The 27,608-nt window shown below is 44.1% G+C and overlaps 1 pseudogene; it reads right to left on the bottom strand.

The window, feature by feature from the left end:
* Positions 1 to 27,608, bottom strand: part of LOC127411130 (tubulin polyglutamylase TTLL5-like) — a 138,197-nt pseudogene that overhangs the window by 25,188 nt on the left and 85,401 nt on the right.

The raw sequence follows: 27,608 nt of genomic DNA on the forward strand, positions 1-27,608 counted from the left end.
GACACCCACCAAGGTTCAGTGGCATCCTCTCCACTACGGTGTGGGGCGAGGGTGTCTCCAACCTCCAGGTGGAGGTTGCCACCATTCTGGCGAAGGGAGCAATAGAGCCCATCCCCGTAGCCGAGTTTTACAGCCCTTATTTTATTGTGCCCAAGAGAGGGGGAGAGTCGTACCCAATCTTGGATCTGCGTGCTTTGAACAAAGACTTACACAGGCTTCCGTTCAAGATGTTAACACAGAAGCGCATCCTGGCGTCAGTACGACATTATATCGACGTATCAATGCTTCCTCGACACAGACCCTTTCTTCGGTTTGCCTTCGAGGGATGAGCATACCAGTACAAGGTCCTCCCCTTCGGTTTGTTCCTGTCCCCTCGCGTCTTTACCAAGGTCACAGAGGCTGCCCTGGCCTCGCTGAGGGATAAGGGCATTCGTATTCTCAATTATCTCGACAACTGGCTAATCCTAGCTCACTTGCGAGATCTATTGTGTGTGCACAGGGACCTTGTGCTTCAGCACCTCGACTGACTCGGGCTTCAGGTCAACTGGGAGAAGAGCAAGCTCTCCCCTGTGCAGAGCATCTCTTTTCTCGGTATGGAGTTGGTCTTGATCACTCTCAAGGCACGTCTTACAACCAAACATGCTCAGTCAGTGCTGACCTTCAGGCAGAAGGTGGCGGGGCCAGTGAAACAATTTCAGAGGCTCCTGGGACATATGCCATCCTCAGTAGTTCTCCCCCTCGGGTTGATGCATATGAGACCGCTTCAGCATTGGCTACAGACTCGTGTCCCGAGGTGGGCATGGTGCCACGGCACCCGGCGTTTGACCATCACACCAGAGTGCCATCAGACTTTCAGCCCTTGGTCGGACCTGGCGTTTCTACGAGCAGGTGTTCCCCTACAGCAGGTCTCAAGACACGTCGTGGTCACGACAGAAGCCTCGAACTCGGGCTGTGGCACCGTGTTCAATGGGCAGGCAGTCTCAGATATTTGGACAGGGCCCTGACTCCTTTGGCAGAGCATCAACCGCTTAGAGTTGCTGCCAGTATTGCTGGCCCTGCGGAGGCTTCGGCCGTTGATTCAGGGCAAGCATGTGTTGGCCTGGACTGACAACACAGCAACCGTACCATACATAATCCACCAAGGCGGCGTACGCTCACGTCGCATGTCGCAACTCACCCGCTGCCTCCTCCACTGGAGTCAGCAGACATTGAAGTTGCTGCGAGCCACTCGCCTTCCGGGCGTCCTCAACCGTGCAGCGGACGTGCTCTCATGGCAGATAACACTCCGTGGGGAGTGGGGACACCACCCCCACATAGTCCAGTTGATTTGGGAGAGAATCGGGGAGGCGCAGGTAGTCCTGTTTGCCTCCCAAAAGTTCTCTCACTGCCCCCTTTGGTACTACCTGTCCGAGGCTCCCCTCAGCACGGGTGCCTTGGCGCACAGCTGGCCTCGGGCCGTGCAAGTGTACGTCTCCTCCAGTGAGCCTCATTGCACAGACTCTGTGCAAAGTCAGGGAGGACGAGCAGCAAGTCCTGTTTGTTGCGCCGTACTGGCCCAACCAGACCTAGCGGGTCTTCCACCAGTGGTGGTAAGCACGATCACTCAGGCCAGAGCCCCCTCTATGAGGCGGCTGTATGCCTTGAAGTAGAGTCTCTTCGCGAACTGGTGTTCTTCCCGTGGGGAAGACCCACAGAGATTCGCCATCGGGTCTGTGCTGTCTTTCTTTCAGGAAGGGCTGTAGAGACGGCTGTCTCCCTCTACCCTGAAAATGGCTGCCATAGCAGCTTACCATGATACACTGGATGGGAGGCCCTCATGACAGCACGACCTGATTAACAGGTTCCTCAAGGGTGCGAGGAGGTTGAATCCTCCTAGACCGCGCCTGATTCCCTCTTGGGATCTCTCTGTGGTCCTACCTGCCCTATAGAGAGCCCCCTTTGAGCCCCTGGAGCAGGCCGAGCTCAGTATTTTGTCTCTGAAGACGGCCCTCCTGGTGGCGCTCACTTCCATCAAGAGGATGGGGGACCTGCAGGTGCTCTCTGTTACCAGCGAATGCCTCAAGTTCGGGCCGGCACACTCTCACGTGATCTTGAGACCCCGGCCTGGTTACGTGCCCAAAGTTCCCACCACTCCTTCGGGACCAGGTGGGGAACCTTCAGAGGAGGAAGACCTGGCCTTGTCCTTGCTGTGTCCAGTTTGCGCCCTGCGAATCTATCTGAACCGCACGCAGAGCTTTAGATGCTCGGAGCAGCTCTTTGTCTGTTTTGGAGGACAGAAGGAGGGGAAAGCGGTCTCCAAGCAGAGGTTAGCCCATTGGATTGTGGATGCCATTTCTCTTACATACCAATCTCAGGAATTGCCATGCCCCTTGGGAGTCCGGGCGCACTCCACTAGAGGTGTTGCATCCTCCCGGGCACTGGCAAGGGGGACCTCTCTAGCAGACATATGCAGAGCTGCGGGTTGGGCTAAACCAAATACCTTTGCAAGGTTTTATAACCTACCATAGACCCGGTTTCAACCCGAATGTTACGCGGTAACAGCAGACTGGGCGGCCAGTTGGGTGTACCGCTTGCAATGCGCCTTTCCCCTTTTTCAAAGGTGATAATGTGCGCCTTTTTGTCCACAACCCATATCCGGTGAACCCCGGATGCCTCTTTAATTCTTAAGCACTGTTTGGTGATGAACTCGGCGGAGGAGTAACGACACCAGGCCCAGTACTTGTGGTATGCCCCTTTTCAGGTGAGCCCGTGTGCTCGGGCTCAGTGCTCCATGCGTGGTGATTCCCCCTTGGTAATCCCATATGATGAATTTCCACTGTTCGGTTTCCCCTTAGGTGAGAGTTTTTTCCCTCAGACTATCTCATGAACAGTTAAACTGCCCCATTGAGGAATAACTATGTGCAATACACAGTTTAGTCTTTCTTATATTTATCCAACACATCCAACCTCTTCTGCCATTTCATTCCTCCGAAAAAAAACAAAAAAACATTTGCACTGTACATAACAGATTTGTATTTACACTGCACATAACAGATTGTATTAGATTTGCACTACCCATGTGTATGTGTGTATGTATGTATGTGTGTCTGTACGTATGTGTATAATTATTTTTTATTTTTTATTATTACCTATGTCTTGCTGCTGTTTTTGTATTGTTTTTGTTTGGTTGTACACTGGAAGCTCCTGTCACCAAGACAAATTCCTTATATGTGTAAGCATACTTGCAATTAAGCTCATTCTGATTCTGATTCTGAGGTGAACCCTGTGTTTCCCCTCTCCAGAGCTTTCTCTGCCTCGGCCACTGTGGCTGGGTACCCTCTCTGTAGATAGGATCCTCCGGTGGTATCATTCCATGTGTGAACTTCCCCACTGGTAAGTCCATGTGAGGTATTCTCCACATGTTAACCTCCCTCTGGTAGGATGTGGTCCCCATAGTGCTCTCCTTCCTGGAGAGGGAAGGGCACTCCCCAGCGCTATTCTAAAAAGTATTCGGCGGGAAATTGCTTAACAGCAAATCAGGAAAGGCACTGCCGGTAGCCTACTTGGGTAAGTGCCACCACCCCGCTTAATGGGACTAGGGAGACACCTTAACTTACTCACTGGAAGGTCACGACGTTGTTAAGCGCTTGCTACAAGGCACGCAGCAGCTTGCCCGTGTCCACTCTTCCGTACCTCGTGACACGGTTCAGTGCCTGCGGCATTTCCTATAGGAACCCCTAGTGTCAATATATCGACACAACGTCGAGTGAGTGACAGACAGGGAACGTCTTGGTTATTGATGTAACCTCTGTTCCCTGATGGAGGGAATGAGATGTTGTGTCCCTCCTGCCGCAGCGCTGAACCGGCCGCTGACATGGCCGGGACTCTCTATTGGCTCCTCAGCATAAATCTGAATGAGTGGTGCATGCCATCTCCTTTTATACCCGTATGTCCGGGGGCGGAGAATGGCATGCAAATTCCACTCGCCAATCCTCATAGGCCTTTTCTGTTTTAAGCGATGGTGATTGGGGCTCTCAAGATCGAATCCCTAGTGTCACTACATCGACACAACGTCTCATTCCCTCCATCAGGGAACAGAGGTTACATCAGTAACCAAGACGTTTTCTGTGTACGTTTGCTTTAAGACACGCCCACTGTTATGATTGGCTAATATCCTTGCACAGCAAAGGAAAACATTTTTTTTCTCCCACACCATCCTTTGGGGCCGTTCAGACTGAACATGTTTTTTCATCTGTCAATGCTTTTTTTCTCTCTCTCTCAATGTAAACATGGGCTAGATGGACATATTTGACCGATGCACCACATCTCGCTGTTTTTTCAGCATCTTGTCTCAAGACACCCGCATTGTGCTCTATTTGTGGCATTGCGTCTAGCTTTATTTAGTGCAAGTGATGACACAGCTGAGCTTTGAAACAGGAATAATGCATTATGACATAGGTTTTTCTTTTCAAAATTACATATAATGTACAATAATTATATGACATTGTAAAGATGATTTATTGGTTTATTTGGTTATTTTTTATTTATTTTTATATCATAATGTGCATCGACCTGCCTAAGCAGCACAAATTGCATCCCGCCACTCCTGATTACCAATCGGACCCTGTATATGACCATATTTAGATCCATTCCACCGAATCAAACAGATTTTTCCCCACAATCAGTGCAGAAATTGAGATAAAGGTCTACAGATTCTGTGTGTTTACACTGACCTGAGCTCTCATCCTTGCTGGATAATGTGCAGCAGATTGACTTTGGGTTTTGACTGTTGTTCCAATGGTTTGTGTCATATGTAGATGAGATGATTTTAGCTCCGCCTCCTCCTTTGCCCCATCCTCATTCTTGCTCAAGTTGGGGGAAGAGGGTTTGGGACCTAAAACACATGCACATATCATATACTGCAATTTAACCATTTTGAAATGTTACACCAATCTCATCAATAGCCCAATTCTGACGGGACAAGTTTTCGTGTTCCACAGACATAAGTTTCACTCCCATTAGAATAAAATATGTCAGTATTTGTTTCCCGCAAAAACCTGGCCTACCTCTAAAAAAAAATACAGTGCGAAAAGGAATGTCTGTGATCAAAAAGTTGTGCTCAAAGGTTGAGAAAGTACAATATAAACATTGTACTTTCTCAAACTTTGAACACAACTTTTGACCTTTATGAAAATACTGTGACAAAAGCTAATTTTCTTGTTGTTTATAGATCGTCTACTGTCTGGTGCATCTTCATTATGGATTAAGACCTTACTGTATCTTGGAACAATGAAAAATCAGTTGGTGGTTCAAGTACTGCCCGCTGGCATATCGTCCAGTGTAAAAGAAAATCAAAACAGAAACTGATCAGAAAGATCCTCACCTTGCTTATATACATATTGGCCCTGAATTCCTAGTCGTTGATCTACTAACACAGTCTACAGAGGATTCGAGATGCAAAAATTAGCAAATCTTGGCAATTTTTTGTGTGTTTATATGAAATTGAATATGCAATTTAGTGGAGTGCAAAATATAGGTTGGTGTCGATGCAAATTAGTTAAATTGCACCCGCAAAGTGATTTATCAAGCCTGAAAGTCACAGAAATTGCTAGAGCAAATTAATACTAATGAAAGGCAGATATTAATCTGATTTGCGCTGTGCATTATGGTATCACTGTGGCAAACGGAGACTTTGAGGATGGTGAATACATAAAACACCCATTGTGGAGACACAGTAAAGTGATATTAAACTTTTTTTGCAGGATTTTTTTTTTTTTTAATAAACTTGAAATCATAACTGATAACATGCTGATGATCATACAACTCGAATAACTCCAAGAAAAAATAGCCTACAAACAATTTATGTCTGTGGAATGGGGGGGTAGGCGTGGTCATATGTCTGTCTGCGGGAGAGGGAAAGTGGTAAGGCTCGTCACCTGGGTTGTAATGACTCTAACCCTGTATCTCATTATAGTGATGGCGGAGGGAGACCTGATAAGGCTCGCCAGAGCGGCAGAGGAGAGAGAGAGAGAGACTGACCAGAGTCTACGTGTCTGTTAACAGAGAACGAGCTCTTTTGGATTTAAGCTGAAAAGCATACTTTTTGTTCAATTTAATAAAGACTGACCTTGAACCTGTTTCGTTGTCTCCTGACTCCTCCACTGCCCACGAATTCAATCTTATCACAATGTCCAAATGATGTCGTTTTTGAAAGTTTTCAACACTGCATTTAATTGGCAGTTCTCGTTTGTGGCTCTCTCTCACTCGTTCACAGCTATGGTAAAGACATTTCCTTTTAGAATGCATCAGTGGTGTGACAGCTTAACGTGTACATAATACAGTATTTTCTTCTTGGAGAATTATGAATTGAGGTGATTTTCGTTCTCTGCTTTGCAATCATACATACGTGACCAACTGTAATGCCCACATCTAGACAACAGACTCTCTCAGCTCAGTAATAACTTGAGAGATCTCAATTCTATCCACTTCATTACATGAAATGACAGATTATTTTTGTTAATAATTGTTTAGAGGAATAATCTTTTATGAATATTTCACCCTATGTTATAGATACCATAAGAAACCCCACCTGCACATGTTCTTTTAAAGGGGGTTCGTCCGGGTTTTCTCCTCTGCTTAAGTGCATCCAGAGGAAGAAGCTTCCTCTCATATTGGACTACATGACGTGTGTAGAATACCCCCACCTCCACTGGTACATTATCACTCATCCTGTTCCTGTGGAACAACACTAGGTTTCTCTTTGTTTGCGTGTTTGTTTGGATTCAGCAGTTTAAATTACACATACTAACCTTGGCCTGGAGCTCACAGAGGTTTGGCCAGATCTAAGAAGCAAAGAGCAACAGATAATTGAAAGAAAATGAGTCTGAGAAAGCAAACTCTAGAGTAGACATCACACTTAAACTCTAAACTCCTCTGGGAAACATAGCAATTTTTTAAGCACATTCAAGCCATTAATGGCATTCTCTCAATGAACATCAACATAAAAACTTAGCTCAAGTTTCTTTAAAATACATGGAGATCTTTCCAACCACAATGGAATGGCTTACCTTCCATGGAAAAGTTTATTAGCCAACATAGCATTCATAGATGTCTTGTATTCCAGATAACCACTGAGACAGAGATACACAGAGAGAGAGAGACTTTAATTACACAACAAGTCTCAACCAAACCCGAGGTAAACATTCAGTCCTGTTGGTTTCAGTGGTGAGCATAATATAAATAAGCAAGCTAAACAAGACAATTATTCTTGCACTTTTCAATTGTCTAGAAACACAGAAATGCAGAAATGAGACAAAAATATAGGAATTTGTTTTACTCCACCCATGAAGAAGCGGCCTTTTTATGATGCAGCTCATGCAATGATTGGTGGACCTAGTCAGCTTGTAAAATCAATCACCATTTATTATTATATATCATTTTAAATAGGCATTTACCAATGCACAAAAGCATTTACCAATCTACAAAAAGACAGGAAAACAGCAACTATATGTCAATTGGCTATCCACAAGAACCACGCATGAGCAACATTACTGTGCACTGCCATCCTGCAGCTAAAATTAGATACTACAGTACATCACTAACTGGCTAATGGGGCAACTGTGGTGTGAATTACAAAATTATGAGGTGCTGAACATTAAATGCAGTGTGCTGTAATTGACTGCAACATTTTTCCAGACTGAGCTCAAACAAGAATTCCCCTGAGGAAGTTCCTCTTTTCTCAGGGACAGGTGCATGATTTGGCACCCCATGTCCTCTGGAACCTCCATGTCTGGCCCCTGGACAGGACATGGAAGACCTAAGTGGACTACCACCAGTGGTGGTAGACATTATCACCCAGGCCAGAGCTCCCTCTACGAGGCGGCTATATGCCTTGAAGTGGCATCTGTTCACGAATTGGTGTTCTTCCCGAGGTGAAGACCCACAGAGATGCGCAGTCAGGTCGGTGCTTTCCTTCCTGCAGGAGAGGTTGGAGGGGCAGCTGTCCCCCCCCCCAAAAGTGTATGTGGCTGCCATAGTGGCACACCATGATGTGGTAGACGGTAAATCCTTGGGGAAGCACGACCTGATCATCAGGTTCCTTAGAGGCACCAGGAAGTTGAATCCTCCTAGATCACGCCTCATTCCCTCGTGGGACCTCACTGTAGTTTTGCTGGGGCTACAGCAAATCATATTGAGCATTGCATCCAATTCTTCCCAAATGATTTTCTTCTTGTGTTCAGGTAATCGGTAGGGGTGGCTACATACCACGACCCCCAGCTCGGTCTCGATGTGGTGGTGAATGAGGTTTGTATGCCCCGGTAGAGGGGAGAACACATCCGCAAACTCCTGTTGCAACCTGGCAACCTTCACGAATTGACTCGGTGAGAAGTGGTCTCCGCAAGTGACCGGGGTGAACTGTTTATGTTTTGAACTCACCTCCGGTCTGAACTCCACCTTCTCGGGAACTACCGTAGCCAACGTCACAGGGACCACCTTCCTCCACAATTTCAGGAGGTTGAGGTGGTACAGGTGCATCTCAATAAATTAGAATGTCATGGAAAAGTTCATTTATTTCAGTAATTCAACTCAAATTGTGAAACTTGTGTATTAAATAAATGCAGTGCACACAGACTGAAGTAGTTTAAGTCTTTGGTTCTTTTAATTGTGATGATTTTGGCTCACATTTAACAAAAACCCACCAATTCACTATCTCAAAAAATTAGAATATGGTGACATGCCAATCAGCTAATCAACTCAAAACACCTGCAAAGGTTTCCTGAGCCTTCAAAATGGTCTCTCAGTTTGGTTCACTAGGCTACACAATCATGGGGAAGACTGCTGATCTGACAGTTGTCCAGAAGACAATCATTGACACCCTTCACAAGGAGGGTAAGCCACAAACATTCATTGCCAAAGAAGCTGGCTGTTCATAGAGTGCTGTATCCAAGCATGTTAACAGAAAGTTGAGTGGAAGGAAAAAGTGTGGAAGAAAAAGATGCACAACCAACCGAGAGAACCGCAGCCTTATGATTGTCAAGCAAAATCGATTCAAGAATTTGGGTGAACTTCACAAGGAATGGACTGAGGCTGGGGTCAAGGCATCAAGAGCCACCACACACAGACATGTCAAGGAATTTGGCTACAGTTGTCATATTCCTCTTGTTAAGCCACTCCTGAACCACAGACAACGTCAGAGGTGTCTTACCTGGGCTAAGGAGAAGAAGAACTGGACTGTTGCCCAGTGGTCCAAAGTCCTCTTTTCAGATGAGAGCAAGTTTTGTATTTCATTTAGAAACCAAGGTCCTAGAGTCTGGAGGAAGGGTGGAGAAGCTCATAGCCCAAGTTGCTTGAAGTCCAGTGTTAAGTTTCCACAGTCTGTGATGATTTGGGGTGCAATGTCATCTGCTGGTGTTGGTCCATTGTGTTTTTTGAAAAGTAAAGTCACTGCACCCGTTTACCAAGAAATTTTGGAGCACTTCATGCTTCCTTCTGCTGACCAGCTTTTTAAAGATGCTGATTTCATTTTCCAGCAGGATTTGGCACCTGCCCACACTGCCAAAAGCACCAAAAGTTGGTTAAATGACCATGGTGTTGGTGTGCTTGACTGGCCAGCAAACTCACCAGACCTGAACCCCGTAGAGAATCTATGGGGTATTGTCAAGAGGAAAATGAGAAACAAGAGACCAAAAAATGCAGATGAGCTGAAGGCCACTGTCAAAGAAACCTGGGCTTCCATACCACCTCAGCAGTGCCACAAACTGATCACCTCCATGCCACGCCGAATTGAGGCAGTAATTAAAGCAAAAGGAGCCCCTACCAAGTATTGAGTACATATACAGTAAATGAACATACTTTCCAGAAGGCCAACAATTCACTAAAAATGATGTTTTTTTATTGGTCTTATGATGTATTCTAATTTTTTGAGATAGTGAATTGGTGGGTTTTTGTTAAATGTGAGCCAAAATCATCACAATTAAAAGAACCAAAGACTTAAACTACTTCAGTCTGTGTGCATTGAATTTATTTAATACACGAGTTTCACAATTTGAGTTGAATTACTGAAATAAATGAACTTTTCCACAACATTCTAATTTATTGATATGCACCTGTATATTTGACGGTTTAACTTCATAATCGAGATCTCCCACTCGTCGTGTGACCTCAAAGGGTCCTTGCCACTTGGCGAGTAATTTAGAGCTCGATGTGGGAAGTAATACAAGCACTTTATCTCCCGGTGCAAATTCCCTTAGCTGAGTTCCCCTGTCATACAGTCTGCGCTGTCGTTCTTGAGCTTGGAGTAAATTCTCCTGTGTTAGTTGTCCCAAAGTGTGGAGTTTTGCTCTAAGATCAAGAACGTATTGAATTTCATTCTTACTATTTGAAGGTCCCTCCTCCCAGGCTTCTCGCAATACATCAAGCACACCGCATGGGCGTCGCCCATACAGCAGCTCGAACAGGGAGAAGCCAGTGGAGGCTTGCGGGACCTCTCGTACAGCAAATAACAGGGGGTCGAGCCATTTATCCCAATTTCTAGCATTGTCGTGCACAAACTTACGAATCAAGTTTTAGAGGGTTTTATTAAATAGTTCCACCAGGCCATCTGTTTGAGGATGGTACACACTGGTGCGAATCGATTTAATGCTCAATAATTCGTACAGCTCGCGTAGTGTCCGTGACATAAACGTTGTGCCCTGATCGGTGAGGATTTCTTTCGGAATCCCCACCCGGGAGATTATTTTGAATAGTGCCTCCGCAAAACTGCGTGCTGAGATGTTGCGAAGAGGCACTGCTTCTGGATATCGTGTAGCGTAGTCCACTAGGACCAATACAAAGCAATGTCCACGTGCTAACCGTTCTAATGGCCCGACGAGGTCCATTCCAATTCTCTAAAAGGGGACCTTGATCAAAGGAAGAGGGCGCAATGGCGCTTTTGGGGTGGCTGGTGGGTTAACCAGCTGGCATTCGTGGCATGCCGCACACCACCTGCAGACATCACTGCCAATGCCCGGCCAATAGAAGCGGGCTATTAGACGGTTCAGTATTTTCCTTTCTCCTAAGTGACCCGCCATGGGATTATAATGAGCCGCCTGGAATACCATTCCCGACGGCTCATTTATAATCGCAAAATAGGGGTATGAAAGGGCGATGTCAGGCTGGAGTCGTTGACCATCAATGACTCTCACTTGGACGAAGGCGTGTTTGAGGGTTTCGTCTCGTGACTGCTCCAAAGGGAAATCCCCCTCAGGGAATTCTCTGAGAAGGGGAGGGGCTGCAGCCTCTCCCCCTCTCTCGTCATTATGACGTGGAACTGTCAAGGACGGCCCTGGCTCCGCCTCCCCTGCCAAAGCATCGCACATTGCACATCTCCCTAATTTCATACAGGACCCATCCGCACAAATTCCCTTTAATAAAACTCTAAAGTCAGGCCAATCAGTCCCCAAAATCAGTGGATGGATGAGGCGGGAACTAACCGCGGCCTCCACTCTATGCTTTTTCCCCCGGAATTTGATTGTCAGGGTCACCACCGGATACTTGTGAAAATCCCCATGCACACATTTCACCCTCACCGTTTTAGTTGTGCCCAAAGCCTCAGGTTGAACCAAGCATTGGTGGATAGTGGTTTGATTACACCCGGTGTCCACCAACGCTTGGTGAGTACCCCCCTTGACACTTACCGGTATCCGGTACGCTCCGGCCTGGTCGGGGGCAGCCTGCGGGAGGTCAGAGACCCGCACCACCATCCCCAGCTCCATCAGAGGGCACTGATCCCGGAAGTGGTCCGGGTCCCCGCACCTCCAGCAGGCTGGCCCAGGCGCTACGCCCGCACTTGCTCCCCCCTGAGAGGGAGAGCGGCAGGGCATCGGGGTAGGTGTCGCATCCCACACCCGGGGAACTGGTCTCGGTGTCTGAAGTCCTCCTCATCTGCGTGGGGCAGGGACGGGCCATGGGGAAAGAGCAGAATGAGAGGAGAGAGGGGAGGGGAATGAGACGGGGGAAACACAGGGGGAGGGGAGAGAGAGTAGGAGGGCTTTTCCACCCTCGGGATCGCCACCATGTGGTCCTCCGCAAGCCGGATGGCTTCCTCCAGCGATGCCGGGTGGTGGCACTGGACCCACTCTGCCGTCCCTTTTGGCAGTCGATGTATTAATTGCTCCAGTACCACCTGGTCGATGATTCCATCGACGCCGCGGTCCCCTGCTAGCAACCATCTTTGGCAGGCGTCACGGAGCTGTTGGGTGAAGGCAAATAGGCGGTCGGAGCTCTCCAGCTTCAGGCTCCGGAAGAGTTGACGACTCTCTTCCGGACTCCGACCAACCCGTTGTAGGATGGCTTTCCTTAAGTCTCCGTAAGCCAAGAGTCTCGTCGCCGGCAGTTGTTGAGCCTCAAGCTGGGCTTCCCCGGACAATAGCGGAATAATTCGGGCCGCCCACTGGCCAAGCGGCCAGCCCCAGATCTCGATGGTGCAATGGAACAGGTCCAGGAATGCCTCGGGGTCGTCCGCCGTCCCCATCTTCTGTAACGCAGGTGGGGGCAACGGCGTGTGGGTGTCCAGGGTCACGGCTGGGGATGCCTCCTGGCTGAGGAGGCTCCGGATCGCCTGTTGGTCCTCTGCTTGAGCGCACAGGAGCTCCACAAACCGGCGATCTTGATCTTGCCGGAGCTCAAGCAGGGTTTGCTGGTGGGTCCGATGTAAGCCAGCGAGGGCTTGGAGGATCTCAGCCAACTGGGAGGACTCTACGGAGCGACTTCCGTCCATCTTCAAACCTTTCCCGGGTTTTGGCACCAGTGTAACACTTCTCAGTGGGAAGGAGAAGTCGAGAAGCAAGATTTCCTGGATCAGGTAGGAGTTTAATTATGCCTGTTAATGCTTACAGCTTCACAGTCCACAGCTTTACAATCAAACATTCAATTAAATATTTCAAATATACAGTATCATGTGGCGTCGTGGCCTTTCTTGCGCCAGTCTCTCTCTCCGTGTCTACTGGCGGTGTGGCTCTTTTATGCCGCTCTCCCTGTGCTCACTGAAATTAGAGACAGGTGTTAGACATAATTTAGCTCAGGTGTAAGCGCCCTTACCGCTTTCTCTCTCTCCGGAGAGATGCTTGACCACGCCCCCGCTGCCACAGTGCTCCATATGTAGCGGTTCCCTGTCGGTAATCCCATATGAGGTGTTTTCCATGGTACTGTTTCCCTGAGGATAAACCCATGTCTTCCCCTGGGCAGAGCTCTGCTCTGCCACCAGTTGCTGCGCTCGTAGAGCTCCTCCCTTCCATGTAGGACCTACCACAGGGACTCCTTTCCAAGTGTGGTACTTCCAAGTTGGTAAGTCCATGTGATGTGTTCTCCACATGTTAACCTCCCTTCGGGCAGGATGTGGTCTCCGCAGTGTCCTTCTCCTCTGTTCGGGAAAAGAACACCTTCCCCGGCACAAATATATCTTGGTCCCAGCTGTGAATTTTTCATTTTCAAAGAGGAAAAGAGAGAAAAGGTCCAAAACATCTGATGCGACCTATTCCCATTGTAAGTACATCTTGTCCTCCTGCCCCCCTTGGGGTACGAGGGACTATGTGACATATGTGGGGCATTGGGAAGGTTACGACGGGGCTGTGTGCACTTGTTACTAGACACGCGGTAGCCTGCCTGAATCTGCACCACCGATCCGCATAACACAGTTCAGCTGGTTGTGCCGTTTTGTATAGGGACCCCTAGTTACACTACATCGACACAACATCGAGTGAGTGACAGATAGGGAACGTCTTGGTTACTGTTGTAACCTCCGTTCCCTGATGGAGGGAACGAGACGTTGTGTCCCTCCTGCCACAACACTGAACTACCCGCTGAAATGGACGGGACACTGTCTTGGCTCCTCAGCACAAACCTGAATGAGTGGATGCAAGCCGTCTCCTTTTATACCCGTATGTCCGGGGGAGTGGCATGCAAATTCCACTAGCCAATTCTCATTGGCCTTTTCTCAAATATCAGAGGTAATTGGGGCTCCCAAGTTCGACCCCTAGTGTCACTACATCGACCCCACATTGGAAATGAATGGGAAAGATGATAAAACAGAGGGTTTTTTATTATTATTATTTGTCAAATAGAGTCAATAAATATGCCACAATGTAGAACACACACACAGAGAGATAAAGGGGTGGTACTATAACACATCCACATTGCGGAATGCATGTGCTCACACACACACACAAACACACACAGGAATGAATAGGTGAGACAGAGAGTATTTTTTATCGATTTTTTTATAGAACATTACACATCCACAATGAACAAACGCACACACACAAACACACAGAACACAGAAAGAGAGAGAGGAGAGAGAGATGAAAGATGAAAGGATGAGACCATTACACATCCACAATTTTACTATAAATTCTCCTCCCTGCCCAGTCAGGCTGCACTTTAACTTTCACATTGTTCTTCTTCTGTTTTTAGTGATTCACATTCTTCATGCATATGCCCCCTACTGGGCAGGGAGAAGAATTTCAAGCAAAAATGCACTTAAATATTGTTCTGTTTCTCACCCACACCTATCATATCATTTCAGAATATATGGATTTAACCACTGGAGTCATATGGATTACTTTTGTGCTGCCTTTATGTGATTTCTGGAGTGTCAGCATTTTTGCACCCATTCACTTGTATTGTATGGACCAACAGAGCTGAAATATTCTTCTACAAATCTGAATTTGTGTTCTGCAGAAGAAAGAAAGTCATACACATCTGGGATGGCATGAGGGTGAGTAAATGAAGAGATAATTTTCACTTTTGGGTGAACTATCCCTTTAAGAACTGTTACAGCACCCTGACATTGATACTTTTGTAGGGCATAAAGTAAACAAAGTAAATTTTAATCCAGAAATTGACAACATGTTCATCATAGAAGTGTATTCAAGTCATTGGCTGTATGAGTTGCATTTTGAATGCTTTTTTGAATGAATTAATAGAGCCAACACAAAAATGATTGTCAAGTCATTGAACAGATTTGATCATAGTCCATAGTGACTTACAGTTATTACACTTATTATAGGGACAGTCCCCTTCTAGTATCCTGGGGTTAAATGCCTTGTTCAGGGGTACAGTGATGATGAACATGGCTCGCTTCTTAGGGGATTCAAAACTACAGCCTTGTACTGACACCCTTAACCCTACCGGCTACATCACACCATCAGGCCTATAGTACTGTGCAGATTTGGATTCTCATAAACCAGGATAAGCAATAAAGAGGGGCTCAGGGACCAAATTATACCAAAAATGGATAAAAATGCCCCAAAAATTCAAAATGTGGGGGCAAAAAATGCCTTGCATTGAATACTTAAAAAAAATATAAATGAATATTGATTGAATTCTTTTTCATTGCCCATCTAACATATTCTTGAATACCTCTCCAAGTCGAGTGCAGAAAGAGAGCTTGATGTTGGCATTGGCTGACCTGATACATCTGCACCTGGTTTGTGTAGACATGTGACCCAGTACAGGGAGATCCCTGGTGCCTAACTGTGACTAATGTATATAAAATACACACTGAAATCTGGAAAGTGCATATGTTTGTTCATTTTTGAACATATGGTCCTGATGTACATCACATTTTAAAATAGGGTAAACACTGCTCTTACCTGTAGAGTTCCCAGGTGTCTGGAGTCGAGGAAAATGCAGATAAAGCCACCCCTCCTCTCGTATTCCTCCTGTACCCTCCTCAGAACCTTTATCTGTCCAGAAGAGCCAATAAAACATGCACTTCAATATTAAAATGTGTTAGAAGCCAAACAGAAAGAGCATTCTTCAGCAGCCTCTGATCCTCAGAAACATTCCTAACACAGTCTGCGTTTGGCTGGAATGATGGAGTTTGGCATCAGTGTGATAGTTTGCTGCTGACCTCTTCTGCTGTCAGACCCAGTGTGCTGCTGTCCTACTTCAGTTCCTGTTTCTCTGGATCAGTGCTGCTTGCAGACTGAGGTCTCTGACGCTGAGTGAGGACAGAGGAAGAGCCACTTATTGACTACATAAAAATATAATGGGGTTTGTGACCACAAAACGGGCTAAGTCCCATCGATTTACATTGAAGAAGGAACCTGAGTCCCCAGAGATCAGACTTGAGAGTGGACTCTTTTGACTTGGGCCAGTAAGCCACAGACATTTTGCATTAAGTAGGATTTATTTACAGCACTAACTATTGCAAAACTCTGTATCTGGATCTAGCATTTCACTCTTAACAAGGACTCGGATCACAAACAGCGAATCGCTACGCCTGGGAAAAGTTTTCCAGTATAATGTAGGATTGCTCGATGGGCGAAGAGTGAAATTTGGCATGTCATTCTCTGAAATTGCTCATTATCTCTTTATCTCAATGGTTTTGTCACTTTCTTTGGAGTTTTGTGAGCTGCAATACACTACACGCCTTCATCGACAAGGAGATAAACAGAGCTACTGATTAATAAGTTACTCTTAAATTGCATAATCAAGGAATATTTCCTATGGACCCCAAGTAAACAAGTGCTTGATTCAGAGAAAAAAAAAAAAAAAACTCTTGAGCATTTTGTTTTTTGAAAGTTTGAACATTTTATTCACTGACCAGTTTGAACACTGAGTTATTTGAAAGTTTTCCACTGAGTGAGACTGTGATGTTGATTCTTTGATTCACTGAGACCGATTCATTTCATTCTGAGTGTGAATAGTGGTTCATTTGCATCAATGTTTGCTTTGTGAATATTTCTAAACTGATTAAAAGCATGATGTTTTAAGGTTGAATATACAATGAACATTTATTTCTTCATCTTGATTTATTTGGGGAGGGAAAATGAAAAAGGCAGTTATTTGAATTTAATTAGCTGAATCTTACAAAGAACGAAGGGAATCTGAAATTAAAATTGCTACCATAAATACAAATTTTTTGTGTGTGTGTTTTGGTAATAAATGTACAATTTCCTAATCATTAAAACTATTTTTTTTATGCTTTGAGTCATATGCTTACATTTAAAGTAGTCTACCTTACAGAGAACACACAAAACAAAAGGAAAGTTTATTAATTAACAAAGAATACCACACATAGAGTAGTTTTTTCCTGATTGGAGGCACCGTGCTAAATTAATTGAGTTTGCATCTACATTTTCCCATAAGTAATATTGGAGAGTAATACATAGCCAGCTCACCATCAACCGCTGGGTACCCACACTCTCAGAAAAAAAGGTACCGTTTAAGGTACAACAGTCTTCACTAGGGTGGCACCCTCAAGGGGACCTTTTTTGTACCTCTAGTTAAAATGCATCTTGTTTTAAGGTCAAAGTACATGTATAGACTACCAAAATTACCTGAGTCTTTAGGGTTGAGTTCTTCATTCTTGAGTCAAACCCTGGTCGGTCTGTTCGCAGCTGTTGTAATAATGGATCCTGACACACGAAACCTAAGAACAGGAAATGGTTGCTCTTCAGTGTACTTTTGCATACAAGTTACTCATGAATAAACTTTGCTTCCATGTGCAAAAAAAAGCTGATAACTGACTGCCACAGTGTAGTTGTTAAGATCACTGATTTTGTGACTGATGTTCTTTGATGTTCTGAATGCTTTGATAAATCTACACACAACAGTTCACCAATATGCTGAAAAACCTCTGACCAGAATAGAAATAAGGGCTGGGTTATGTATTGATACATATTTTCCAATTTGATTAAATTCAGATTAATTTGGATATATTTCAGTTCCAGTCAGTGTTAGGTAAGAGTTATCCACTACAAACTACAAATAACTTCTTTAAAATTGTAATCAGATTACTTTACTGATACTTCATCGGAAAAGTACTCACATTAATAATTAATTTTAAGTTACTTTTTAAAATGTTATTTTCAATTTAAAATGTGATGTGTTTAGATTATTTTAATGAATTAATTTTTTATCAGATTACACCCAGCACAGGTTCTAATGTCCATTTTGCTTACATATGATAGCAATTTCACAATTCTCAATACTAATTTCAATTCCACAACAAAATACTACTTTGAGTAAACATTGTTTCAAGTCATCTAGTCAATATTCAGGACAAGTAAACAAACAGAAATTAAGTAAGAACAAAGGAACAAATTACAAGCAATAGAGCAGTATGAAGTATTCCAGTTAACAGGGTTGCTGCAGGGTTTTTAAAATCAAATTTAAGAATTTTTAAAGACCTTTTTCAAGACCTGAACAAATAAAATTAATACGGTATCCCCATACAAAACAAACCAACACAATCTCAAAATAAATCATGTATCACAGACTCTTACTTAAGGCAGGGGCACACATTCAAAATGGCCTTAACATTGCTTATCAGGGTAGGATATATGCAAAATTTGAATGAGTTTATATATACTCCAGATACATATATCAAGCTCCTGAAGTTTGCAGACGACACCACTGTCATCGGCCTCATCCGAGATGACGATGAGTCTGCATACAGAAGGGAGGTTAAACAGCTGGCTGTCTGGTGCAGTAAAAACAATCTTGAGCTGAACAAGCTCAAAACGGTGGAAATGATTGTGGACTTTAGGAGGAACCCCCCAGCACTCTCCCCCCTCACCATTCTAAACAACACTGTGGCAGCAGTGGAGTCATTCAGGTTTCTGGGCACTACCATCTCACAGGACCTGAAGTGGGAGACCCACATTGACTCCATTGCGAGGCCCAGCAGAGGTTGTATTTCCATCGCCAGTTGAGGAAGTTCAACCTGCCACAGGCGCTGCTGATACAGTTCTACTCAGCAGTCATTGAGTCTGTCCTCTGCACTTCAATAACTGTCTGGTTTGGTTCAGCTACAAAATCAGACATCAGAAGACTACAAAGGACAGTTCGGACTGCTGAGAGGATTATTGGTTGCCCCATGCCCCCCCTTCAAGAACTATACACTTCCAGAGTGAGGAAAAAGGCTGGAAAAATCACTCTGGACCCCACTCACCCTGCCCGCTATCTTTTTGAACAGTTGCCTTCTGGCCGACGCTTCAGAGCTCTGAGCACCAGAACAGTCAGGCACAGAAACAGTTTTTTCCCCCAGACTATCCATCTCATGAACAGTAAAAACTGCCCGTTTCTTAGTCTTTGAACTAAGTCTTTGCTTAGTCTTTTTATATTATCCAACACATCCTACCTCTTCTGCCATTACATTCCCTTGCACTGTACATAACCGATTTGTATTTAGATTTGCACTACGTATGTGTGTGTGTGTATATATGCATGTATGTACTGTATGTATATGTATATATTCATATATGTGTATATGTGTATGAATGTGTATATGTATGTATATGTATGTGTATGTGCATGTGTGTGTGTATGTTTGTGTGTGTATATGTACGTGTATATGTATGTATATGTGTATGTGTATGTATGTGTGTGTATGTGTATATATATGTATGTAGGTGGGGCTGGTGGGGCCTCGTGGCGGGGCAGAGCTAGAGGTGCCACGTCGAGGGGACTTAAGCCCCGTGGCCGTGCTGAGTTGAGGGACATCAAAGCACTTACTTGGCTCCTGCCACCCACCATGAGATTGGCCGAGGAGGGGGGAGGAGGAGTCTCGTCCCCGAGGTCCATCGGCACTAATCCCGTGTGGGGGTATTCGTGCCACAGCTGGGCACCCAGGGGTGGGGGGTCCGCCGCTGGGGTGCCAACCCTGCCAAAAAGGAATGGTGGATGGCGGTCATGACGACGGCCATGCACACTGGACATGGAACAAGGAAACTGCTCTTTTGCTGAACCTTTGGGTACCGCAGCCTCTGGGACATGAGGCAAAAAAAGGAAGAAAAGATTCTCCTCCCGGCCCTCCACCGGGGGATAGAGTGGTCTGTGCACCAGCTCCAGAGAGATGGGTCTCCTTGCCCCTAGGTCGCACATCTCAGGGGCGCTTCGAAGCCTTCCTCGGGTTTTTGGCGGCTGGCCGTGAGACGGGGGGCGTCTGCTTCCTGCGATGGGCTGCACGCTGGGGCCGGGCCTCGGGGGTGGGCTGTGGCAGAGCCAGAGATGTTGCTGCAGGGAGACACCCTTGGCGATGAGCAGACGGGGTGTGGGATCTTGAGTTGCGCCAGGGCAGGATGTGCTTTATAGCCTCTGTCTGCTTCTTCACCATTGAGAACTGCTGGGCAAAGTCCTCGACGGTGTCGCCAAACAGGCCAACCTGGGAGATGGGGGCATCAAGGAACCGTGCCTTGTTGGCCTCTCGCATATCTACCAAGTTGAGCCAGAGGTGGTGCCCCTGGATCATGAGAGTGGACATCACCTGCCTGAGAGACCGCGCTGTGACCTTCATCGCCCGGAGAGCGAGGTCGGTCACCAAGCTCAGTTCCTGCATCAATCCCGGGTCAGAACTACCCTCGTGCAGTTCTTTTAGTGCCTTGGCTTGGTGTACTTGCAGGATAGCCATGGCATGCAGGGCGGAGGCGGCTTGTCCAGTGGCACCGTAGGCCCTAGCCGTCAGAGACGACGTAAACCTGCAGGTCTTGGATGGGAGCTTCGGGCGCCATGCCAGGTGGCAGCGCTCTGCGGACACAAGTGCACCGTGAGCGCCTTTTCCACCTGGGGGACCACTGAATACACCCTGGCCGCTCCACCATCGAGGGTAGCGAGAGCAGGGGAGCTGAAATATCGGGACTGGGCAGTAAAAGGTGCCTCCCATGACCTTGTCAGCTCCTCATGCACTTCCGGGAAGAAAGGAACGGGGGCCCAGGAACCAATCATCAAGCCGCGAGGGTTCAGGGGAGAGCTCCACTCTAGCTCGACGCTCACGGCTGCCCGGGAAAGCATGTCCGTCATTTCCGCGTCTGCCTGAGACTGGGCGACCGTTCCCGAAGGAGGAAGCCCAGCCGAAGCCTCAGTGTCAGACGGGACGAGCCCGCTCTCCGATGCTGCACTCGATAACTCATCATCTTCCGGGGTGCCAGACGAGATGTTGAACCCACCCTGAGATGAGCCGGCGATTTCGTCCGAGCACGCGATTGGGGCAAGCGAGTGTGCTGGGGAATGGGAGGTTCGTGTGGGGATGCCTGGCAGAGGTGGTCCCACTGAGGTCCCCAAATCGCCCCTAGTGCTAACCGGCATGGCCTAATACCTGTAGGTAGAAGGATCGAGGCGGGGAGCCGCTGGGGTGGCTTGCTTTCTTACGAATGTAAGCCGCGACCGCAACGTTGCTATGGTCATGTTCTCGCAATGAGGACATGATCCATCCACAAATGATGTCTCCACGTGGGCAGCGCCCAGACATGTAAGACAGCAATCGTGGCTATCGGAAGCAGAGAGATAGCGACTGCAACCAGGAATAACACACAAACGGAAAGGCATCTTTAAAAAGATGTTCCGTGTGTGCCGCTCTTTTATGAATAGAAAATATACTCTTTTCAGAATATACTCTTTTTTTGCTCTGCCGAAGCGCCCAGGGGCGTTCTCTGCACTGCACAGGCACAGAGGGGGAGAAGCCGCTGAAATGCGCCATCAAATCCAGTAGTCTTTAGCGAGGTGAGTTTTTCTAGAGGAATTGTATTCAGTGGACTGAATGCAACCGCTCGGCTCCAAGGAGAAAATCTGAATGAGTGGTTGCATACCAGCTCCTTTTATACCCGTATGTCCGGGGGAGTGGCATGCAAATTCCACTCGTCAATTCTCATTGGCCTTTTTTCAAAAAAGCAGAGGTGTTTGTGTCCCCTAGTGTCACTACATCGACACAACATCGAGTGAGTGACAGATAGGGAACCAAATGTAATTAAATTCCAGATGTACTTTATTCATAGTGTTGAACTTTTAACTTTAAAGGCACTTTAACTTTGAAATACACTGGGGACTCTTATTTTGAAATGTTTGTGCTTCACTGTAGGGATGTGCGATACCACTTATTTTCTTTTCAATCCGATACCAATAATTTCAAGTCCAATATTGTCGATACCAGTAATAATACCAATACTTCAGTTGATTCAATTGATTTTTTTTTTTTTTTTGTGATTTCTTGGGATAAAATGGGTAATTTAAAATATAGTTTTAGTTATAATTCAAGTAATTATTTTTATTTTTTTATTATTATTTTTTGTGAGCCTAAACAGAAAATTATTAGACTTATATTTTGTTTACCCTTACAAAAATTAACCATGGTTTCACTACAGTAACTATAGTTTAACCATGGGATTTAATTAAACCATAGTTACCACACAATTCACCATGGTTACTACTACAATATTATTGTAGTAATACCATGGATTTAGCCTCCACCCCCCCCCCCAATATTACTTTAGTAAAACCATGGTTAACTATTTTTTTAATTACTTATTAACAACAGTTACACACAGTTATCAGAAATAAGAAATGTCACCGTTAGATATGTTGTTATTTTAGTGTGAATTTACTCCAGAAGCTGTTTCTCTGATTTTCTATCATTACCTCTACAAGGCACTGATCCCTCTTGTTTGAACGAGCCTTGTGACGGTGCAAGCGCTTGTCTGCTTGTTTCTTTCAGCATGAAAATTAAGATGAGCGAAAGAAGAAATAGTTCCCATCCTGCACAAGTATTTGCTAATATAGCCTAATCCTTTTTATTTCACTTTGAAGCTTATGATTATTGTTCATGTTCATGGTACTTTTGGTATTTTTTTTTATTTAGAATCAATATTTTTGTGTGAGGATCGATATTTTTGATATAACATCAGTATCGGAAGTATCGATCCTTTAGGATTGATCCGCCCATCCCTACATCACTGCTTCCAGCTGCTCAATCAAACAAATAAGGGATATAAAATGTGCACTCCTACAATAATTTACAACGTATTACAATATAAAAAATTGAAAGTAAACATTGTCATATTTCATTAACTGCATCAGTAATCGCTTGTCATAAATTTCCGATATGGCTTAATGATTGTGAACTGCTCTGCAACAGCTAGAAACACTCATGTTTTCACTGTGAAGGATGCAGCGCATGCATTTATTTAATTAAATAATTTTCTTATGAAGTTTGATCACATTAGGTCATATCACGATTCCTGTTTTCCACCCCCAAATTTAAGACCTCTTTAAATGATAATTTAGACTTTTGTTGAATCATTTAAGATATTTAAGACTTTTTATGACCTTACATTTTGGCAAACTGAATTTAAGACATTTTAAGACTTTTTAAGGATCCTCAGGAACCCTGGTTAATATTCAAAAAATGAAAATAGTCATGAAATATAACATAAAAGCACTGCAATTACAGGTCTTAACTAGAGCTGATGATTTGTACCAAAAATGTAATTGCCATTATTTTTTTTAAATATTGTGATTGCGATTTGAACTGCCATATGACAAAAAAAAGAATGTGATTGGTTTTTGCCAAAACCAATGATTTACTGCCAAAAGAAAAACTGTTCACTGTTCATGATATTCACGACTAAATAAATTAAAATTACAGTGAAACATAAAGGAAAAAAACTAGTGAAATGCTCTCTTCTCCTCTTCTGTCCACAAAAACCCAGTGTTATAGGATTACTTTAGATATTTATAGTTACTTTTAGCAGCCAAGCATATTTGTAATTACGCAAATGTGCAATTAGTGAATCTAGAGCGCTGCAAATTTAACAAGTTCAGTATTTGTTAGCACGCGACCCGAACTTGGAGCACATCTGTTAACTCCGAGCATGAGAGGGAATTAGTGTTTATCAAATACAGAACCACTCTGAAAACACTGTATCTTGAGCCTCATGCACGCTCAGACTATGTGCAATGAAACAGAACTGCTCTGAAACCATTGAAAACACTGTATCATGAGCCTCACGTGTGCTTTTAGTACTGTATGTGTAATACAGGGAACAGAGCTGCGCACATACAGTAAACACAGCGAGCAGCGTGTGCACAATAATGATCTGTTTCTCTTCTCAAACTCTTGCGGTTTGATCGCACTAGATCGCGATTTCGATTTTATTTTAATTAATCGTTCGGTCCTAGTCTTCACTGTATAAATATAATACATTCATACTTTTTAAAACTACTAATGCTATCCAGCCATGAGCAGTGAGTGGTTTTCTCATTTTCTTGTTATTGTTGTCCGATTAATATTACTGACATACTAAAGCGGCAGGTCTATGATGCTGCATTTACACTTAAAGTCTAATATTTTAATACCAATCTATGAGGGGCTGTACAAGCCATTATTCATTCTGGCCCTCTCACATACATACATTCTCCTTTCACATACTTTCTCGTTTCACATACATATATTTTCACTGTCACATACATACATTCTCCTTTCATATACATATATTTTCACTCACACATTCATACCTTTCCTCTTATGCACATGCAGTCAATGTATACATGTAATATTATATATAATATATGGATGTAAGAAGAAAATATATGTATGCAAGAGAAGAATGTATGCATGTGTGAGACAGAGTATAGTGGAAATGGAAGGCAGGTCATTTATTGCGCTGTGATTGTCTGAGAAACTTGTACTGGGTCAGGTTCAGGTCACGATCAGCACGGAAGGGGGAGATGAGACGCGAGCACTGCAGCAAGCCATTGGGGTGTTAAGAAATATTTTATCCTCCCCTGAAACTGTAACATCCTTGTCCTCTTCCCTTGAGCAGCAGGGGACCGGCTCATCTGCACCTAACGTTACTCATAGCACGGCGGAAAGTGAGATGAGAGAACTTTTCAGACCTGGCAACTCTCGAGTCGCTTCAGCAGGCCAAGCGGTTCCACAATGCCAAGCTGGAGGATTGCGGCAGTCTTTGCGATATCAGACTCAGCAACACTTTGGCAACTGGAGCTCCCGGTCAAGCAAAAGGTGAGAACAATGTACATAGAAACTTAACTGAAGGGTACTTTGGAAAAAATGTGTGTAGTCCACAGACTGTATAAAAATAAGGTGTAGCCGCGGTGTTTCTGGTTATTAGCACTGTGCTGTCTGGGCAGGTGACAGGTGTTTACGGTGTTTGTGTGCTCTGAAAGATGTAACAGATAACAGACTGTTAGCGTATAGCATGCTAATACTACATAAACATATGGATGAGACGTGCATAGACATCCGCAGATAGAAGCAGATAAAAGAGTTGCGCTGGAAAAGGGGCGAAAATTAGCGTGTCCACACGGGTGTCATGTCGGCTGTGAGCTAATGTTAACGCTAGCTCAAGCAGGTAAAGTGAAGAGCTTAAAGCAGTAGCAGGGTCAAAATATTGACAGAACTTATGTTTAATGCAGTGTAGACCACAACTACAGACCATTGTCACATTGTTCAGCCCTAAGTGTCAGTAACATTAGCAACCATCTTAAGATATTGACAGTGCCTAATTTTAAGTCAAAAATAGTGTTATTGTAGTTTGATGTAGGACAGCCTTTTCTGTTTTCTAGTTCTGTTCTCTCTTGCTTATCCATCAGCTTGTTCATTTAAATTTATCAAATGGTTTGATGTACTCTCTGTCATGTGCAACGTTAAAGGGCTTGCATGATGAAATGAATGAGCCACCTTTTTTAAAGAGCTGTGGTAAGATTCTTAAAACACAACATCCTAAATTTTGCCATGTTTTATGGATTGCACAGAATGCAATTAAGGATGAATAAATATCAAATATAATGTCTGCTTTGTCTTGTAGGGCCAAAACAAGTTATCACAATACTTTCAACAAAGACGTCATCCTTCTTCCGAGGCCATCAAGCGGTCTTGTCGTCAAGCACCGCACAAAGCAACAGTTACATGAACAGGGACTTATATTGAATGGATATGAATTCCAGAAATACTGGGACCAAAGGACTGTCACTGAACAAATAAAGGATGCCTTTGGAGAAAAACTCTCTGCTGATGTGAGGTAAGCACTTTAATTCTATTACATCAGGTCCAAACTGGGTGATATAATGATTCTACTCAAATGAAAAATATAAAGGATACCTCTTGTCATTTCCAGTGGTGAAAGTTGCATAAAATTAGATTATGTATACAACAGACCAAACCTAAACTATTAAGCCAGTTATTCATACTAGTGCATTGGATTTTGTGGTATCGCAGACGTTCTTGTTCATTTTTGTCCTCAATCCTTTGTTTTTGGACAATTTTTTTGTTTTGTTTGTTTGTTTTTTTTAACATTTTGCAATTTTACCCACTGTTTTTCAGTATAGAGTTTCTGATGGCATGTGGCAACAGACTGATTTCGCCCAAACTGCATGCTGGAGAGGAGCTGCATGCAAATCTCATACATAAAGTATATAAATCAAAAGCCCTATACATCTGACCTTCAAAGACAATTATGGTATGCTTTATCATACTTGAATTGACCTACAGAACATTGTAATAATAATAACAACCCATAATCAGTTTATAAACATGCATGCATGAAGATTAAATGTTGTCAGTTACCTCTGACCTTTGTAATCTCTGTTCTTCTTAAACTTTCATTTCAGCTTTGTAGCTATGAACATTTTGAGGAACTATGTAATTTTTTACCCACATAGACTAGTGCAGAGTTGGAATGCCTATTTTTAACATGTTAAATCCTTTGTGTTGCATCTTGTGCTCCTTCTGACTTCTATTCTTACATATTCCACTGATGCTGTATTAATGTTGATGGTTTTATTTTTAGTTATCCTATTCAACAAAGGGCATCATATGTTAAAATAAGTAATAGTTCAGTCAATTTACTGAGTTGTCCAGAACAAAAAAGTTCATAAAATGTGTTTTCAAATGTGTTTCACTATATTTTGGATACAATTTGAACATTTAAATTAAGAAACGTAAAATGTAATCGTGGAGGCTTGAGGTCACAGAAACACAATGATAAAGGTCTTAACATACCATACACAGCAAATACCCATGAAATGGAAGAAAACTGCAACCATGAACATGACAATATGTTTAAGTGTAATGCTGTACTATCATAAAGATTGGCAGTGTGTTCTTCATTTTTCTTGGGATTACACAACTACAGTGAGTAACTATCCTATGTGGACATTTTCAATGATGTCAATGTACTCTTAGTCTATTTGTCAAATCATAAATATCTGTTGAGAGGGGTTTTGTTTCTTTTATTGGACTCAGTATGGCTATAATTTTTGGAATTCCTCTCTTCAAGAAAATGCACAAGGTTGCAAAACAAATCTATTCCATGACTTCCATCATCTTCAAATGGATCAAAAGTCTGCTGAAGTGTATCCATTGTTGTGTCAATGATGGTAATGTTAATTGATGGAACAACAACAACATTGTCTGTAACTCTGAGAGTGGTCTGTTGTCATCAATACCAAAGCCACTGTCTGTGTCACAAATATCATTCATACTTGAGTTATGCATTCCTGTATTGCTGACTATGCCCCTTTGCCACAGCTGAAGAGGAGTTTGTCCCCCTTGTGTTGAAAGACCATGGTTATTCCACTGGTTCTGAAATTCAGTGGCAGCCCTTTGAATTCGTGGCAAATAAATATAATGAAGACAAAATAAATGGAGCTCATTAAGTGAATTGTCCTGGTTACTTGCATAACCTCTGTTCCTTGATGGAGGGAACGAGATGTTGTGTTAATGTAGTGACACTAGGTGTCACTCTTGGGAGCCCGAGACACCTCTGGTCTTTGATAAAAGGCCAATGAAAATTGGCGAGTGGTATTTGCATGCCACTCCCCCGGACATATGGGTATAAAAGGAGATGGTATGC

Source organism: Myxocyprinus asiaticus, chromosome 20 (assembly GCF_019703515.2).
Source record: "Myxocyprinus asiaticus isolate MX2 ecotype Aquarium Trade chromosome 20, UBuf_Myxa_2, whole genome shotgun sequence".
NCBI classification, from domain to species: domain Eukaryota; kingdom Metazoa; phylum Chordata; class Actinopteri; order Cypriniformes; family Catostomidae; genus Myxocyprinus; species Myxocyprinus asiaticus.